This window comes from Pipistrellus kuhlii, unplaced genomic scaffold (genome assembly GCF_014108245.1).
Source record: "Pipistrellus kuhlii isolate mPipKuh1 unplaced genomic scaffold, mPipKuh1.p scaffold_m20_p_14, whole genome shotgun sequence".
NCBI classification, from domain to species: domain Eukaryota; kingdom Metazoa; phylum Chordata; class Mammalia; order Chiroptera; family Vespertilionidae; genus Pipistrellus; species Pipistrellus kuhlii.
This window is the reverse complement of record NW_023425449.1, coordinates 44,465,393-44,481,900: the sequence shown is the minus strand read 5'-3', so window position 1 is coordinate 44,481,900 and position 16,508 is coordinate 44,465,393. Positions and strand designations below refer to the sequence as shown.

At 37.5% G+C, this 16,508-nt stretch overlaps 1 long non-coding RNA gene across 1 annotated transcript; it reads right to left on the bottom strand.

Annotated features, from left to right (window-relative positions):
- Positions 1-1,142: 1,142 nt before the first annotated feature.
- LOC118718600 lies at positions 1,143-8,565 on the bottom strand. Its single transcript, XR_004987857.1, has 3 exons — positions 8,554-8,565; positions 3,927-3,929; positions 1,143-1,343 (listed from the first exon to the last, which is right to left on the bottom strand). It is a non-coding gene; the product is annotated as an uncharacterized LOC118718600 (long non-coding RNA).
- Positions 8,566-16,508: the final 7,943 nt, after the last annotated feature.

Below are 16,508 nucleotides of genomic sequence, written 5' to 3'. Positions count from 1 at the left end.
GTGATAGCCAATCTGACAGGTGTGAGGTGATACCTCAATGTGGTTTTCATTGCATTTCTCTGCTAATTAGTGACATTGAGTAATCTGTATTTTAATAAGCCCTCTGGTTGTGCTAATATTCACTAAAATTTTATTATTATTTTAAGCTATAAAACTATATTATTTAAATGACTCCCACCAGGCAAGGTACAGATATCTTCAGAATGAGCATTGATAATAGGTTACATATGGGATAGAAAGGAGACTGAGACTGTAGTTATCAGTAGGTAATGATTGTCTCCAGACAATATACAAATGTATTTACCAACAAATTAATTTAATTAATTAGAAAGTTTAGCAAAGTGGTAATAAAAAGACTGGTGAACATATGTTGCCTCTATTTCTAGATATAATCAAGAACCAAAAACATAATTATAAAATATGTTATTTAAAAATTTAAATAAAACCATAAATTGAGAAAAATCCAACAAAATTTTGTATAAGACCTACACAGTAAAAATTAGAAAACTGTAATGAAAAACATTTAAAAAGACCCAAGTAATTAGTTTAATAGTTCAAATTCATGCATTAAAGAATTTACTACCATAAGCACATTATTCTCTCAAAGTTGTTCAAGAAATGTAATGGTATTCTAATAAAATTTCAAATAGAGTTTTTATGGCCTGGCCTAGTTAATTCTAAATTGAACATAGGTGAAAGCAAATATCAAAGAAATGCCAAGGCTCTCTGAAGAAAGTAGGAAATTACTCTAAAATATATGAACATCTGTTATTATCCTCATATATAAAAATCCAGTGTCCATAGCATCCACAATGACTGGAGGTTCCACCAACTGGAAGTCAGTGCTAGGTTGCTGTGGTGACCCAGCACTGACTGCCTTAGCTGTGGGAGCCTAGACCCAACAATGACTGCCAAGGGGTCTGTGGACAGTCCGGGAGAGAAGGCTGGGGAGAAAGAAGCAGGGTCTGATTCATAGCCTTCATGGCAGCTATTGATCAGCACCTGCCTCTCTTTTTTGCTCCAGGCTTGTCCAGCAGCTGTATCTCTCTTTCTCTCTGACCTCCACTGGGGCTGCTGATCAGCCCACCTCTCAGATTAGGCCAGTTGACAGGCCCAGAGACACTGACTGGAATAAAAACCGACCAATCAGAACCAAATGTGACTGAAGTATGAGGATCCAATGGCTGCCTGGGAGGCAGAGCTTTTGATGATGACTGGCATAGAAACCAACCAATCAGAACCAAATGTGGGTGAAGTGCGAGGAGCCAGTGGCTACCTAGGAGGTGGAGTTTTTGATGCTGTGTGGCATAGAAACTGACTAATCAGTACCTAATCTGGGTGAACTTCGAAGCAGACCTAAAGTGGGGACTGAGGAGGGGTTTTAAGGGCAATAGCTGTTTGGTATAAGGTGTAAGAGAGTGGTTCAATTTTTTAATGACCAGTTTGGCAGTATAGTGCATATGGCTGGCTATCAGTCTAGGTATAGGGATTATGTATACTTGTCTGCCAAAAGCATCTCCTCTTGCTGAAAAAGGCTCCTCCTCCATTTAAGCAATCCTATCCTATATAATCTATCTATACTACTAAAAGGGTAATATGCATATTAGCATATTAGATTGGGTCAACAGGCCAACTTCTGGATGTCTGACTTCCTTCCAAATAAAGCCATGGTGGTGGGGCCCAAGGCAGAGGCAGTGAGGGGTGATCTAGCTGGCAGGGGAGGGAAGTTGGGGACAAGATCAGACCTATAGGGGAGGGCACTTGGGGCAATCAGGCAAGAAGAGACAGTTAGGAGTGATCAGGCTGGCAGGGAGGGCAGTTGGGGTGAGAACAGGCCAGCAGGGGAGGATAGTTGGGGGCAACCAGGCAGGCAGACAGAGGTGGTTAGGGGAAATCAGGCAGGCAGGCAAGCAGTTAGGAGCCAGCAGTCCTGGATTGGGAGAGGGATATGCAACTGCTGGTTTGGAGAGGGTGCAGGCTGTGCTGAAGGACCCCCCGCCCCACCTCATGCTTGAATTTCATGCACCAAGCCTCTAGTCTATAAAATAATGGCAAATGACATGATATGAAAATTCATTGAAAATAACACGCATATGGCTTTACACAAATACATACACACACACACACACACACACACACACAAAGCCTACACAAACCATTCATTAGAAAAATGCAAATTGAAATCAAAATAAGACTTTCTACCCTTGTGCATGGAAAAAATGAAAACATAAACTAGTAATCAAATGATAGAAATAATATTAAGAATATGCATCAGTTTTTTTCTCTGCTAGGCATGCAAATTGTTAGAATAACTTTGTAAACAAATTGGTATTATTTAACAAATTCAAAAGTATCAGGAGTTATTGTACTTTATAGTTATACTTGCAGGAGAAAATTCTGTCCATTTTGCAATAAGTAGGTTCAAAAATCAATACATCATTGTTAGCAAGAGCAGTGCATAAAATTGAAAGCAACCCAAATATCAGACGAGGTAACTGAGAAAGTGAGTTCAGAGCCAAGTGAAGTCTAACCACAATTATAGAAAACCGCATAGGTGCATTTTCAGTACTAAGTGTCTAGTGATATAAGCAATTGTCAGAAGATTATCATTTTTATGCATTTCAAAACAGGTAAAAATAACTGGACAGGTGCACACATAAGCACCAAAATCACTACAGGAATGATGCCCACACAGGCTGTTCAGGGAACAACCCACTATGGCAACATCAAACTGCCAGTGCAAAGAGGGTGACAGAGAACGGGAAGAGATAAGCACCCCTTATCAATCTATTGTCTGAGTGGGTTCGCTTAGCAACAGGACACTGAGAGCTAAAGGCTGTCCTGCTGACTCTACTTCCTATGGTCAATAATTGTCCCTTCACTTCAACTTGTCACGGGAACATCAACTCCAGCATTATCTGAGACCACCTGTCTATGTAGTGCAAGGACCCCCTCAGCCATCCCCCCCCTGTAGCCCCCACTTTGTTGTGCCTGTATGTGCTGAAAATTCAACCACGCCTCAGAAACTTTCTGTCTCTTTGCTTAACTTTGGTGATACTTCATTTTATTGTTTTTGCAATTTTTTTTTCAAATTCACATCAAGCTATTGTATTTTGCCCTAAATTTAATGTTGGCTCCAGCTTTGTTAGCTTCATTTGATGTAATACAATCATGTGATACTTTCAAAAGAATAGAAATCAGAAAAAATGAGGTGCATATTCAAATGTATCCTAAGAATATGTCTCAAATGCTAGCCATAGAGCACATTCATGAGCCCCCGCTCAGACCTGTAGAACCAGCACAGTGCCTTTCCCAAAGCAGAGGCTCACTTCGTTTTATTGGACAAACATGGAAATCTGGATCTGTGAAGGGATCTCTTATTTTTTCTGCTACTTTTAGGACAGTTTTATTGAGGTATACAAAGAACAGCACACATGCAACAGCTGTGAAACCATCACCACCATTGAGGTAATAAATATACCAACCCCTCCAGAGTTTCCTATGTCCCTTTGTTGTCATGGTGTTTTTTTTGGTGTGTGTGTGTGTGTGTGTGTGTGTGTGTGAGAGAGAGAGAGAGAGAGAGAGAAAGAGAGAGAGAGAGAGAAAGAGAGAGACACTTAGCATGAGATCGTCTATAGATTATCCGTCCCAGACATTTTGAAGTTTTATTGAATTCTTATGTATTCTTTGAATATCTGACTGAAAACTCTGCATTGCAAATGATCAGATCTATAATAATGTAAGTATTCAGACATGGAGCTATCATGTGTGTGGTGTTTAATTTAATGCCAAAATATTTTATTATCTGTCCCTGCTTCCTGGGAGGGATGTACTGAGGAATGTGATTTCTTAGGATCTTCAGATCAAATGCCTAACTTTGGTATAGTTCTTTTTATGGATCTGTGCCCGGTTTCTTTCTACTTAACGTGCTATCTCCATGTTGTATTTTACCACCTACTGCTTACTCTTATAAATTAAATTCCAAGTGGTGTGATTTTGTCAACTAAACATCATACTTATAATTTATGACTTGAGAGAGAGAAGAATTGGAACTCTGTCACTTGGGTGCGGTGACCAGGCAACCCAGTTTTTAATAATCTTCTGAAGGCCAGGTAGTGATTGATTCCACAGAGACTTCCTGTTCTGTGCATGTCACCTGTTTTATTTTTATTTTCTCTCTATTCTGGGTGTAGGTACATTATACAAATGCAGACTAGAAACACTTTAAAATTAAGATTTATATAGAAAATATTTAGAGTAAAATTTGATACTCTATTTAAGCACATGTGATTACATACAATATAAATGTGAATACATACATTACATCGAAGTGGAAATGCAGTAACATAGACACGTTTATATATAATCTGGTTCCCCATTTGTTTTGACAAAATGACATTACGATTTTAACAACTCCTGCCTATAATTCATAATTAATCACACCAGAGTTAGAAATACTAGCTTCCTGATGAAAATAAATTTGTGAACCTATTAACTTTTGATATGGAAATTACTGGCTCACATTGGAAACATTTTAATCTAGCAGTAGTGCTACTTTAGGGAGTGAGATGGAATTCCGAAATGCTGTTTAAAATTATGTCCTTTAAAGATGATGTAATGATAGGTTATATGAGCTGAACCATAATTCAGGTGCTGTGAATTTTCTCATTCGTTCACCCAACTATGTACTTTACCACAGCCAAAATACTCAGTTGCTTAAGTATTAAAACTCTTCAATAGAATAAGAGAAATCTATTTAATATAAAATAACTGGAAGGAACTTCTCACCAGCTTTTTATTTTCAGCATATGTGCACACTCTGCAAATTCATATTTATCTGTAAAATACCAAAATAAAGAACTTTAACTTTTAAAAGTTAAAATAGGGAACAGGTAAAGGATGCTGAATCACTTACAGACCTGGGTATATGGGCTGATGGCTTTCAAATGCTAGATGTGTGGAGGCAACAAGCATACTAACGGCGGCCGGGATTAGCAGATAAAACGACACTGCCTTGGTCAGTGAGTCGGTTTTAAGAAACTGTAACATGTTAGGGAATGAAACAGCTCAGGATTTATTCATCCAGAGAGTTAACAATTTAAGCAGAAAAGAAGAAGGCTGAAAGCACGCTGCTGTCTATACAAATCATGTCCAGGATGCTAGGTTCACACTTCCCAAGGAAATGCGGGTCCTCACTGGAGGGACCACGGGAGTGCCACTGGAGAAGCTGTGACCTGCAGAGGGTGAGTACTGATAAGGTGAACATGTTGCTCTTCCAGGAACAGAGCTACAAGGCCCTGAGGCCAGAGCGTGCAGTGGTGTGAACATGGGCAAATGATCCTTCATGAGTGGCAGGTGGAGCCTGAGGCAGGATGCCCAGCGAGGAAAATGAGGGAGGGAAAGCTGCCTGCTTGCTTGAATGATACCCTATAGACTTCTGGTTTCCTGCTAATGTTGACTGGACGACCACTTAAGTTTGTTCATTAATATAAAGACATTTCCTATTGTGTTTATAAGGATGACTTTGGCTAGTCAACTTTATAAAAGCAAAGCATTTCAGGCCCTGACAGCCATCTAGGGAGAAAGGAGGGGCTGGGGTCTGAGCTAAAGCAGAGGCAGTGGCCAGGGAGGGCAGTGGGCAATGCACAGGTGGAGGGGTTCCATGGGAGGACAGTTGATTGCAAGATTTAGCAGGATTTTCTCACTTGGGCAAGTGAACTGTGATCTCTGCGACAGAAGGAAGGATGACAAGGTAGACATTTAATCTCAATGGGTGGAAGAATGGCCGGCTCTATCTTTGATATGTTACATGTAAGAGGTCCTACCAAAGTGGGGACAATCTGGCCCACTTTTTAGCTACTAGAGTGCTCTTCGCCCTGTAACACAGCATGATGCACCTACATTTTTTAATCTTTATTCAAACTGCAGTAACTCTGCTTAGACTCTGGCACAACAAAGAAGACTCACATCGCTTGCATTTGCTACCAGGTGTGACATACTGGTCATCAACTTCAGGAAAATGTAAACTCAATAGACAAATTTTGAGAAAAGAGACTTTCATTTCACTAAAAATAAACCAACTTCAAAAATTAAATTATTCTACTGAATGAGGACATTTTATAATGAAACTAGAGGCCCAGTGCACAAAATTCCTGCATGGGTAGAGTCCCTAGGACTGGCCAGTGATCAAGGCCCATAGGGGCCTTCCCTCCAACTGCCTGCTTGGGGCTTCCTTCGGTCTGCACCACTTCCTGGTGGTTACCTCACATCATAGCAAGTGATCGAACTGGTCTCCAGAGTGAACTCCTGAGGGGACATTTTGCATACTAAGCTCTCTCTCTCTCTCTCTCTCTCTCTCTCTCTCTCTCTCTCTCTATATATATATATATATATATATATATATATATATTTATATTTATATTTATATTGATATTGATATTGATATTGATATTGATATTGATATTGATATATAATTTAAGGAAATGTCTTAAGATTATGGAACCTTCTTTTCATATAAATCAATGTTATCATTTTTATTAAGAAGTCTAGTCCTAGCCAGTTTTGCTCAGTGGATAGAGCATCAGCCTATGGACTGAAAGGTCCTAGGTTTGATTCCAGTCAAGGGCACATGCCTGGTTTTCGGACTCATCCCCAGTAAGGGGCATGCAGGAGGCAGCAAATCAATGATTCTCATCATTCATGTTTCTATCTTTTTCTCCCTTCCTCTCTGAAATCAGTACAAATATTTTTTAAAAGAATGTAAAGTCTAATTTTCCATTTACTCTCTAATAATCTGACATCTTGCAAAATCCTGATCTTGTCCCATTTTGCACTTAATAACCAAATCAAATGGAATTAAGTGCAGGATATTGATCTCTGATTTCTCCCTTCCTCCTCATGGTGATATTTTTAAGTTCAGAAGTTTTGGAAAACATCAAAACTGCCAACCATGTAGTGGATCAGAGCTTGAGAAATACAAGATTTTAGACAGATTTTTCCCTACCCTCTCAGAGCTTCCTTACTGACCTCTGTGAGTTTTGAGTACATTTATTAAATTCCAAATCACGTGGCTATTAACTGTTTAAAATGCACAGCACCCAAGTGCCCTTCTGGCCATACTGAGTTAATGTCTTTATATGAAAACACCAAATCTCACCCCATTTTTGGTCATAATATTTTTTTATCTGGGCCTTTATTTTACTATTTGACATTTTCAAAATTCTTATCTTTAGGTTACATCTCAAATATTGAAAGCTAACTAAATGTAGAAGGTCCATGAGATTTACTTGTGGTGAAATTTCATATTTATCCTGATAGAAAGAACTAGAAATATCACCTCTGAATAGATAAGCAACAGGAAGTGGACACCCGGACTATGATATTAATTTGCCATTCTCTCCTCTTCTTTGCCTGTTCTTTGTTCCCAGACTTTAAAATTTGAGTGGCAAACCTTTCAAGCTTTATTGTGTGTGCCATTCAGAAAGGAAACCTGAAATCTGTGCAACATCAAAAGCAAAGTGCCTCAGTTGAAACGTTCTTGTTTGCATTCCTATCAAATGCCATCATTGGAACAGAATAATTGTTCTGGATCTATTGCCTCTTCTTGTTCGTCTCTCTTTGGGATGTCTAAGAAGCTCATTTAAAGAGCGGGGGGCAGCCAGACTCCACAGCAGACTGCCTACTCACTGTCTGGTTCTTATGAGAACATCTCACTGAAGACACCCAGGAAAGCGTCCTCTTGGGACCGAGTTATTGAAATGCCACAGGAGGAAACAGGCAGGAGAGACAACTTGCAGCAGCAAATAATAAGGCTCCAGTTGCCAACCCTGACAGCATCTGCTATCAGGCCCGTTCCCACCAAGGATGTCTCCAGGAGTTTGATGACATTATTGCTATTCTATCCCAGACACATTTTTCATAAGCCATTATTAACAGCTGTATTTTAACCGGGGTACCGTATCATGACTTTCATGCATACACTTCTCGGTTTATTTACACGTGTGTATGGCTTAATGACTTTGCAAGCCATACTGCATTTTATTCTTGAAAGACGTGATTAGAATGTATGGTTTTAATTTCTTCCAGCTCTTACTTCCACCTAGATAGGTAAGCATCCTATCAGTTCAGGTTGTTCATTATAAACCCATGTGTGTTAAATTAGTTTTCAAACTGAATTCAGGAATCACCCAGTGATAAGCACAATAAATGAATGTGCAATGAAGCAGGTTGCCAACTACAGGAGTAGTTGTTTACCGGGATTTTTCAGCTCAGATCTTTGACACATAGACGAAGTCAGCTATCGATTCATCACATTCACGGGTCAGGCACTATAGTGTGAGTGTTGTGAGTAATTTCTACACCAGACACATTGGAAGAATTTGCTTGGTTACACAATGGTGATAGTTTCTCTTTTTTCCCCCTAAAGCAAATGTAATACACCCCCTCCAATGCCAGATGGAAAGTGATTCTCTCCAAAGCAAATACAGCTGTAGCTAAAGGGGTGCGACCTTCACAGCCACTTTGTCTTAGTCTGGCCTAGGGGAGCACACCTACCCAGGAAGCCAAGATGATATTTCTTTGTCTAGTTTGTTATCTGAGTTTCTCTGGGATCTTATGACAGCAAGGTGCTGTTTAATCACCCTAAAAAAAGGAGAGGGACCAGCCTTGGCCCAGAGGCTCATTTGGTTGGAGTGTCATCCCTACACCCAACTGTGGCAGAACCCTGGTAAGAACACACATCTAGGTTTCAGGCTCAATCCTGCCCCAGTCAGGCTGTGCATGGGAGGCAACCTATTGATGTTTCTCTCTCACAGTGATGTCTCTTTCCCTCTTTCTCTCTCTCCTTCTCCCCCCACTCCGTTTCTCTATCTCTCTCTCAAAGCAATAAACATATTCTCAGGTGAGAATTAAAAAATAAAATAAATGAAAAATAAAGCGACCAAAAAGGCGATCTGGTGGGGAGGGTCATAGAAACTTTCTGTTTTTCTCTAACATGAGACACATGAGACAAATCCATCCCTTGATCCTCACATTCAGGGAGAATGGAATGAGAAACAAAATCTTCTTTGTAAGCAAGATATCTTCAGGGAAGATGCAGGTATTAATATCAAAAAGAGGTAATGAGTACACCGAGAGGAGAGCGGAAATTACAGGAAAGCACTAGCTATGAAACTGCAATCCTGCAATCGGCAAGGCACACTGTGAAGCTTTGGAAGGAAAGGGTGTGTGTGTGTGTGTGGGGGGGGGGGGCGGTGGTAGAGTCCTGGTCTGGAACACGAAATGTCAGTCTCCTGTGGAGGCCATGGCTGGGGAAATGTTTGCCTGCATGAGGGGCCTATGTGTTAGGAGCAGATGAAGAGAAAAATGGAATGAAAGCTCAGGTAACTCTTTGTAGCTACAGTATATGAAGTTATAGCACTCAATTGCTACGGGTCTTAAGGGGCTCAGCATTGCTATTGATGAAACAAAACTCTAACACCCACATTTACTGCCTCACAGGCAGCTATATTAACCAAGGTTGGCATTATTATTTGTAATGGTGTAAAAGAAAAGGAATTATAAACACAAAATAATCTTGACCCACCCACAAAGATTATCACAGACAATACACTTGCTTAAGCAATACATTTTATATAAACTATCCTCCTATAATACTTATACATGTCATACATACATATGCAAAAATATTTTACTAGATAAAGTAGGTATTACAACATTTTGTTTGTATATTAATAAGGTCCTTTCAATGCTAATGAACATTTACTGGGTTGAAGTTGAGTTTACCCAACAGCCATAGAAATTCCTAACCTTGCTGTTGGAAGTGTACACAAACAGTAACAGCTGTTGTTTTTCTAACATTTTTAATGATTTTCATCTCATCTCATGTCTTATTCCTACAGAAGTCACTTCCAAATGTCAATATACACATAGTGCAAAACCATGTGTCTTGATTGCCATCAAATTAAGAGAAAACCTAATAAGAGTGTTAAAACAGTGCTGGTGTGTGTAAATAAAAACAGAATTAAAAAATTACTTTCCTAAAAATAAAATCTAACATGTAATTTGGCCCAAAAGGCATAGACCCATGAATATTTAATAATATATTTGCTTGAAGAGTATTAAATAATTTTATAAAACCACCAATTTAGAAAATTAAAAGTTAATAGCTCATTGATTGCCAAATTGTAATATGGATAATCAAATATATGAGTTCAAAGAGAGATCAAGCTTTAGGTCCTAGGGAGGCATATGAATATCTGCAATAAGGGGTTTTAATTCATATGTAGAGTACTGCTGAGTCACATGTTTATACAGCCTTATTTCTCATAATTTCTAGGCATTATTCTAAGTGTACAGATATCAAAAATGAGCAGCGGGTCATTCATGCACTCATTCAATGATAGAGCACCAAGGATGTGCCAGAAAAACACTGGAAATCATTGATTTCTAAGATTTTTAAGAAATTACTGAACATTTTAAACCAAATGTAAATATTTTTTTTATAAAACTATATAGCAAGTCTGTAAAAGAGAAATGGTGGGTTCTATGAATTTCAATGAATGTCATAATTTTCAATTATATTTTTTCTTTCTAAGTATAGGCTTAGTATTTTCAATAGGATAAAAAATTCTAGTTCAAATTAAAATATTTTGACCAAGTTGCTACTAGCCACATAGGTAGTAGGTACTAGCCTACCTCTGTGGCTATTAAAATTTAAATTAAATTAAAATTTTAAAAATTAGTTCCTCAGTCACAATAACCACATTCCAGATGCTTAATAGGTACACATGACTGATTTCTAAAATATTGAGGAAAAAAGATATATGACATGTCCATCATTAGCTACAGTGCAGGAGATGTTCAAAGCAAGGGTTTCAGCTTTTGGTGTTTGACCTTCCTTCAATTATTTTTTTAAAAATATATTTTCATTGATTTCAGAGGGGAATGGAGGGGAGATAGAAACATCAGTGATGATGCCAAAACCGGTTTGGCTCAGTGGATAGAGTGTCAGCCTGCGGATTGAAAGGTCCCAGGTTCGATTCTGGTCAAGGGCATGTACCTTGATTGCGGGCACATCCCCAATTGGGGGTGTGCAACAGGCAACTGATTGATTGTTCTCTCTCATTGATGTTTCTAACTCTCTATCCTTCTCTCTTCCTCTCTGTAATATATCAATAAAATATATTTTTTTTAAAAAAAGAAAGAAAGAAACATCAGTAATGAGAGAGAATCATCAATCAGCTGCCTCCTGCACGCTCCACACTGGGGATCAAGCCTGCAACCCAGGCATGTGCCCTGACTGGGAATCAAACTGTGACCTCCTGGTCCATAGGCGGATTCTCAACCACTGAGCCAGGCTGGCCAGGCCCTTCAGTCTTTCTTTACTTTTCCTCATCCTTCTCCTCTTCCTCTTTCTCCTCATTTTCCTTCTCCTGCTTATTCTATTGTACAACTGCAGCCTCATTAACTGAGTGAAAATGAGAACCAATCAGTAATTAGATCATGTGACACACACACAAAAAAATATATACCATTCTTTCTCTAGCCAAGTAAATCTTACCCATCCTCCAACAGTGTCTTTGGAAAGCCTGCCCTAGAGTCTGAGTTCTACAAAGTACACCTGGTCTTTACAAGCCTGCCACCTTGAGAAAGATCTGTTGAAAAAAACAATTTATTTTTAATGGTTTCCAGAGCATTGTAAGAGTGGTCAGGTACCCTTTACTCAACTTTCCAAAAATGTATCATCTTCTGTAACCATGATATGTTTATTAAAATAAGGCATTAACATCAGTATTCAACTCCTAGGAGCTTGAAAATCAAATGTATATTTTGAGAGTTTGGTAATGCAATGAACATTTAATGAGTGATGCTTTGAAGACCTGCTATTCCTTTCGTTTTGTTTTCTGTATTCTTTTAAGAACAACTCTTCACCTTCATCCTCTCACAGTTAGTGTCAACAAAAGTGAATTCAGCATCAGATATACTAACTTGAACATAACAGATGCTTAGGAAATATTTCTTAAGTTGTATTTATTATTTTCTACTTTATAGCTGGATAATAAATATCTTGTTCCGTGGGCACAGAAAAGGAGCTTCCAAACAGAACACACAAAATAACATGATCTATCCACACAATAGAATGCTCTATGCCCATGAAACAAACACAGTATACAACTATGTGTAATATATGAGTAGCTCCTAAAAATCATCTTCCAAAAAACAACAGATGCGAAGTCAGTACTAGGATTCAGTTTATATCAAGTTAAAACTTGAATCTATGCTATTGGAAGACCAGAGAGGTATCAGTATAAACAGTGCAAGGGCATCAAAAGCTACACAGCTGAATCCTGGTGAACTTCTAATTCTTGATGTAACTGCTGGGAAATGGATGAGATCACTTTGTGAAAGCACATGGGGTGTATATTTAGAGAATGTGCCATTTTGTCATTTTCTGGATTGAGTTTATGCTTGAGTAATAATTTGTCCATAAACATTTTTAAATCTTCCACTGTTATATTTACTTTTAAACAAAAATTGGTTTTCTTTTTTCAAATATCAATTTAATACCTATTTGAATGAATTTTTAAAAGATTCCAAAAAATGTATTTGTTATGATCCATTAATAATTAATTTTAAGATTAGCAATCCAGATCTCATTAATATAAATTAATTTTATAGCATTAATATTAATTTATTATTTATAATTCTATTTATATTCATGATGCTTAGATTTGTCATCTTAAATTTATTTGATATTTTTATTTTACATTTTTTTTTTTTTTTTGGTAGCATTTGCCAACTTTTTTTTTTTTTTTAATTTATTTATTTATTTATTTTTACATATTTTAATGATTTTTTTTTTGCCCCATTGATAATTATATTTATCTTTTCACATTAATATATGTATTTAATTAATACCCAGTTTGTTTTATTTTTTAGCACATTTAAGATGGAGATGTATATACAATATAACATGTTAAACTTAGTGACAGAAGAAAACCTTGATAGCTCATGATATTTGGAGAAAATATGTTTATAAATAAACTTTCAAGTCAAATGCAAAGAAAGGGAAATATTTTGCTCTGTAGCTTATGTATCCTAAACAACCCCTCCTGTGTTCAGAGCCAAATGTAGAAAAATTATGTCTGTTTCTAGTAATTAATAAGGTTTCATATCCCAATATTTTTCTCCAATAAAAGAAACCAAATTTTTTGGATAACAGTTTTTTGGATTTCATGGCTTGGGGCAAATATATATATTAATGACTCTGAAATGGTTTAATGTAATAATCTAAGAATGCTCTCTATTATAATCATCATCATATTTCTGCTTTTGAGTCACACCATCCCAGAATCACTTCAATGTGTTCTAACAGTTCAGGATCTTTGCTTCTTTAGAATGACACAGAAGTCTGAGTACCTCTAGTTGGCCGTAGCATATGGCCTCTGCACAAGTACTGATTATGGCTAACATTCACACTCTAGGACTGGTTTTGTGCTCAAGAAATCAGTGTTGGGAAAGGAATCACAGTGACTTCTTTAATCAGAAGTCCTGCTAGGTCTGCAGTAATTCTAGCTACTCCCCTGGGACACAAATTGATGTTGACCATGCCTAGCTTTCATTCTAAACAGTCATGGGTATGATTTTGTTTTAGCATAATTTTCCTTTGGCTTTGAAAGAGAAGCCTATGGATCCAAAGACAAACACTGCCCTCAGAGTGTTGCTTCTATTCCCTTGCACTGGGTCTTGCCAATAATCATTCAAATGTGTTTTTTGTTTGTTTTTTCAAATTGGTTTATAATGAAATGATCTAATATAAGCTGCAAATTTTTCAGCTCATAAATTCAATATCTTGGGTCTCCTTCCAAGCGGAAGTGGTGATAAAGTATACTTGTCCTTATAACTCAGCAATTCTAAAACAAACAATTCAAACTTTATGTTCTCAATATATCAACTATCCAATTTCAATACTATAATCTAAACCAGCCATGTGGAGAAGATCATGTGGCCACCAGAGAGGATGCTGGGAAATCCCTCAGTGAGTCCCTTCTGACAAAGTCCTTAGGAATATTAGACAATAGTCCCTTAAACTCCCCATATTTTCCCCCTGTCTGCTCCCACTTTTTCTCCACACTACTTTATAAGCAGCCAATACTGCATTTCTATCAGCTATGTCTAATACAGCTGTACATGTATACTCTCTGACCACATTGATTTACACCTATGTCTATGTCTACCTTTTGCTGTACTTAGTGTGGTGTATAGAATAGGAGCTAGCCTGCCCACTTGCTCACACTCCAGTTACAGCCCTGTGATCTTTAGATTTGTGTGTCCTATTTCCTTCCTCTACACAATGGGAACATATAAGCAGCTACATTATACATTTATTGTGAGGTTTAAATGTGTTTGTACAGCTAAGGAATTTATAATATTGCCTGCCATATGAACGTTAGCTATTGTTCTTGAATTGCAGCTATGTATGTTACCAGTGCAGATGTAACTCTACAATGAAGCAAAGCAGAAGAAAAGGAGGCTCAGGAGGGAAGGAATTTTAACAGTGAGACTGTGAGGAGCTTGAGCTGATCAGCATCCTGGGATCTAAATGAAATTCCAATCCGTCTGTCCCTGAAGGCAGATCATTGAAATGAGGAGAGAGATTGCAGCAATGGAATATTCTCTTCCATTTACATATGCTTTAGAGATTTTTCCTCCAAGACCAGTATTGGAAAGATATGATAAATTAACATAAATTTAATAATCTGAATAACTAGATGACTAGAAAAAGCATGGACTCCTACCAGGTAGATGATTCAGCTGGGAAATAGAACTTGGACTTGCCACAGAATTCTAGGTCCTATAAGTTTGATTTCAATTTTAATTTATCAGTTTCCAAACTTGCAAAGCTGGGGGTTCAGACTCTTTGATCAAAGCTCATTCCAGCATGGTCTGACTCATATACCTTAGCAAGAATCTTCCTCAACGGAGATTCAATTTATCCATCTCAAACTCACCTAAATATTTCACACCTCACATAAAGTTTATCTTCCACCTTGGATTCTGTTCTGTTTTCTGAGAAAATCCCTGAAGGAAAATATTTCACACCATACTTTTATGCTGGGTTGGGTTTCAATCATGTACAGCTTTACATCTTGGTTTCCCATCAATGAACAAACCCACAAACGTTCTGCAAAGGAAAATGCTCCTGAGTTGTATTTCATTTTCAGAGGCAACAAAGATTTAGGGAGCTTTGATCTCTGTTGTCATTTCGGATGTAAAAACCTCTAAAAATGTTCCAGGATTCCCAATGACACTCCAATTGTGCATAATCTGTGGTATTGAAAATTACATGTCATTTTAGTTGTATAGTGAAAATTTTAATTCACAACTAACCAAAGATCTTTTCAGTAAATCAAGCAATATTCAAGCATGAAAATGCATTAACTATTTATAGTTAATATGGGCAGATGTTTAATGGGTCCTAAATTCCTGCTTACATTTAATAAGCAACTGCATTACTCAATCCCTTAATTCCAATTGGTGTATTAATTAATGAGCAGTTACTTCTAGGCAATGATTTGTTTCTAGGAAATTGATAGCTCAGTTCAATAAGTTACTTTTCCCCTTCAGGGGTTTTGTAGGCCACTTTTGAAAGTTCATTTATTAAAGTTTAATAGAAAGGAAACAGAAAAACACATCAGATTTAAACCAATAGATCAAGCCCCACTGTTGTCTGTAATTAGACCCCTGTAATGTATATGAAGTAATTCAAAATTTATGCTAAGCTTTAGGATATGTTCTGCATTTCTTTGTGATGTGAAATCTAACTAATACGCATGTGCATTTCTAAATGTAATTAACTCCATAAATAGTGGGGAAAGCATTGTTACTTTAAGAATTACATAAAGGCACAAGATGTTTACCAGGGGAAAATACTTTAAAAGAAGTTACTTTGCTGAAACTGGTTTGGCTCAGTGGATAGAGCGCCGGCCTGTGGACTGAAAGGTCCCGGGTTCGATTCTGTTCAAGGGCATGTATCTTGGTACCAATGAGGGAGAAACATTTATAGGCTGCCTCCTGCATGCCCCCACTGGGGATTGAGCCTGCAACCCTGCATGTGCCCTGATTGGGAATCAAACTAGAGACCTGTTGGTGCATGGTAGGATGCTCAACCACTGTACCACACTGGCTGGGCTACTATTCATATTCATATTCATATTCATATTCATATTCATATTCATATTCATATGGCTTCCAAGTATCATTCCTTTCCCTTCTCCATAACAGGAATTTAATATGTGGGTTTTAAATTTTTAGGAGTTGCAGGACTTACTTAAGACAAAATATGTCCATAATCTAATAAAAGATAAGAGTTAGAAATAATTGTCAGGTCTTCCCATTCCCATGATTTTATTCACTTTATGCTCTGACATTGACTCAATGACTAAATCACAACTTCCTAACAAGCTATTTAGAAAAATAAATATTTTTATTTTGCAAAATAAGCATAG